We start from the raw sequence: 3,920 nt of genomic DNA on the forward strand, positions 1-3,920 counted from the left end.
GGTGCTTGTCTCCCCGTAGTGGCGGGGGTCAGCGGTTCTGTTCCCTCGTTGCCTTTCTGTTGGGAGCTGCTGCGCTACGGCAGCACGGAGGTGAGTAGCGGCAGGGAGGTGGCCCCGCCGCCCCGCCTTGTTCTCTTTGTTTTTTAAATGCCTGTGAAGGTCTATGCAATGAAATCCCTCTGGGCACGTGTTTGGAGAATGACGGGAACTGTTGTGGCTTTGGAATGCCTTTGGAAGCTGTGCTTTGTGGCTGTTAATAACACGCAGAGTTGGCTGTCTAGTTTGTCTGTGTGCCTGTTTAAGGACAGTGCAAATTGCTCTGCCTCTGCAGTAGCACAAAGTTTGTACCTCAGCAAGAGGAATCCTTTTGGGGGTTATTTGGTGTCCGGGGGGACCCGTGTGAATTATGATACCATTACATGAACTGCCTTGGAATAAAACTAAGTTATGGCTTTGCCTTCTCACCTCTGCTGCAGGGTTTGCATCCTTGCGCGACCAAAGACCAGACATCCATCACTCCCACAAACAACAGTTGTCATTTGGTGTTTCTCATTTATCCTACCTGCAAATTCCGGTAAGAATGGATCCTTAATAGGTTCTGGACTATCCTTTGCTATTACTGTCTCTGTAATAGCATAGTTTCACCCACCTATCAAGTTATGTCTTTCCCCAGAGATGTCTCCATCTTGAGGGATTTGTGATCACAGATTTAGGATTTGTGAACCTGGAACTTTTTCTTTGGTCCCTCAAAACCTGGAATCAATAATGAAAACTGTTGTTTTTTTTTGTTTGTTTGTTTGGTTGGTTGGTGTTTTCCTGGTGACCGATATATTATTCAGAGGTAGAAAAGTAATGAAACAGAATTGAAAAGGCACAGTTGGGGCATTCCTCTCCTTTTCTAGCTTTAGGTTTTTCTCAGGACTGTAATGTAACAACCCCTTGGCTCAGCAGGTGCTTGTGAAGGGGTTCAGCCTGTAGAGTCAGGAAAGATAAGGAATGCCATTAACCCTCCCTCCAATGTTGTCAGTCTTGCACGACAAAGAGAGGAAAGGAGGAATAGAAACAGACAGATGCTTTCTTTTCGCATGGGTAAGTTCCAAACTGCTCAAAGCTGTGGTATGCTGATGATGTTTTTGTAGTAAACTTCTTTGCCAGGAGTGACTTCTCTGTTTCAGTGGACAGGCAAAGCCATCTTCAAATTCAAGCACTGAATTAAATCAGCTTGTATCCTTATGCTCAAGTCTCAAAAAGTACATTGAGATGCTCAAGCTCCTTCTGGAGCATTGGGCTTTCAAGGTTCGGTCCCTAATGTTTCCTTTATTGCTTTGTTGAAGAAGGATATGCCAAGGATTCAGGTCCTGAGCTGGAGCATCTCTTTATAGTCATAAAGATGGTAAGATGAGTCTTGTGCTTTTGCAGGTGTTGTAGTACTTGTGACGATGTCAGAAAAGCCTACAGGTGGCAAGGTTTGGCCCCCAAGAACCCAGAGGGCAGAGAGCAGTGCAAGAGGGAAGGGTTCAGCCAGAAAATGCAAGACTAGAAGAATGAGGGCTGCCGAGTGTCTGGTTTCCTAGAGGTCAACAAGGTGAGAGATGGGGTTTGCTGTGAATATGCTGCATGATGGTGATGGCTGTGAAAAGGCACATTCGGGCATTCCTCTCCTTTTCCAGCTTTAGGTTTTTCACAAGACTCTAATGTAACAACCCCTGGGCTCAGCAGGTACTTGTGCTTGTGAAGGGGTTCATCCTGGAAAGGAGAGTCAGGAAAAGCAGTGGGAAGGGGCTAATTCTGTTTGGCTGTGTGGGCTGCTGGGAAGCATGCTGGCTGGAGAAGCTGAGCTTTTGCTACTGTCTAGCTAGCAAGTCTTTTTGCTGAGGCTCCTGGAGGAGGAGAGGCAGCTTCTTTGAGGTTAGATTCTCCCACCTGCCCTACTAGTATTAAAACAGGCTACCAGTGGATGGTGGTTGCTGTAGGTAACAGTAGCAGTCATCTCCTGCTTTAGCTGTGGCAGTTGGCAGCAAGTTCCCAGGATGCAGGAGAGTCCTTAGTGGTAGATTCCTTAAGAGACAAAGAATTATCCTGTCACTTCCTTCTAAGGTATTTCTTCTGTCAAGGGAAAGCTGCGGCTTCTCATTTACCCTTTAGATTATCTTTGGACCATTTAGTTGCTGAGGAGCCGTCATCACTATTTTTAGGGAAAAGCTTGATCATCATGCTTTCTTGAAAGCTTTTCAGGATTCTTGAAGATGTATCATTAGATTCCTTCAGTTCCCTAGGAAAGAAACTGATGCCGATGACAACATTCAGGACATTCTCTGTCCTAAAGATATGGTCTCAAGGACCGTAATGATTTCTGTGAGTGAAGCAGTTCTGTATGTAGTCCAAGTTTTGTGGTTTTCTTACACCCTACATAGTCAACTGGAGGAACAAAGTTATCTTTGAAGATGCTATTTTTGTGATTACCATTTGTTTTCCTCGTCCTTTGTGGTGATGATTGTGGAAGGAAAAAACCTAAGGAAGCTGCTTTTTGAGATGAGTTTTTGGAAAAGGAGCTGCTGCTACTCAGAGCAGGCAAGCTTTGCTGAGAAATGTGTGCAGCTTTGCCAGCTCTCTAAGAGTACAAATCCACTGGTCAGTTGTACATCTTTATTAATGTTCTGGCTATCTACTTAAGGGATTGTTTATTCCCTTATTACAGAGATGTATTTGATAGCCAGAACCTATTTGAAGGCGTCCTCGGACACAACGGATGACCCCCTAGCAGCCTCTCTTATTTTATGTACTTTTTAGTGTTTTGAACACTGAGTGTAAAAGGGACATATAGTTTGGCTAGGTAGGGAGCCAGCAATGTATGCTGTTGAGGGTAAATGTTGCTCTTCCTCTTCTCGCTCCCCTCGCCAACCGTTTCCTGCAAAACTGACACAATTTCTATTATTTGCTGTGCCCATAGATTTCCTCTAGGAGGAGCTGTTGATTTAGGCTGGGATTTGAGCCTGAAAAATGTCCTGAAAGCTAAAAGGAGAGCCATCGCAGGCCATTCATTCTGCTATGGTAGGCAGGGTCACCAGGTGGAAATTTTAGGTCCTTTGGCATCTTCTCACTGGCAACCAAGAGGAAGTAACACTAATTCTTTTTTTTTTCTGCAGGTACTGCAGCCTCTTTTCTCTGTTCTTTTCCTGGAGCCCTCTTGGTTGTGGGGCTGCTACTGTTGCTCAGGCCTCCTACAGATAACACTTCCTCATCTGAGCTCTGCTGTCTATCAACATTCTTGAAAAAAAATAGTGTGGGACTCAGTCTTCATCAGTGAAGGACACCACTTCAGTGTGGAGGAGATGCAGATCTTCTGTACTCATTCCACAGAAGGTGTTTGTGTGAGCTCATTCTAAATTCTGTCCAAAGTAGTGTGTGCCTTTTTCATCCCCAAACTGGATTACTGAAGGCTGAGATTCTTTTTTCATCCTCAGCACTGTTAAGGACTTTTCTTTGTACCTGGTAAGCTCCTTTCAGCATTTGTTTGTCTTGGTGTTGAAAGATGAAAGGTCTCACCCATTTCTGTGCAGGTGGACAGACTGTTTTCAAGTTACATCAAGTTTGTTTTGGAGAACACAAATGTGAGATTTCCATTTGTCGCTGCACTATAATCTGTCAGAGCTCAAGTTGTACCAGTTGTTGGGAATGTCTAGCCTTTGTCAAGCAGCCGTCTTGGAGGCCCTCCATACCTTCTTCAAACCAAAAAGCATGCTGTTGTAGAAGCACCACCAAGAATGTAGCATGTAGCAAAGGGGGTTGAAATTGCTGTGTGAAGGATTTGGAGGCTTATCTCCAAATGAGGGGGGTATAAGTCTGTGAGAGTTATTTGGTTAGTTATGCAGTGTTGAATATATGTGAAGAGCCTTCCAAAACAACAAAACAGGAGTTCA

Source organism: Pezoporus wallicus, unplaced genomic scaffold (assembly GCF_028554395.1).
Source record: "Pezoporus wallicus isolate ANWC-B61680 ecotype Strahan unplaced genomic scaffold, APGP_CSIRO_Pwel_v1 contig_5958, whole genome shotgun sequence".
NCBI lineage: Eukaryota > Metazoa > Chordata > Aves > Psittaciformes > Psittacidae > Pezoporus > Pezoporus wallicus.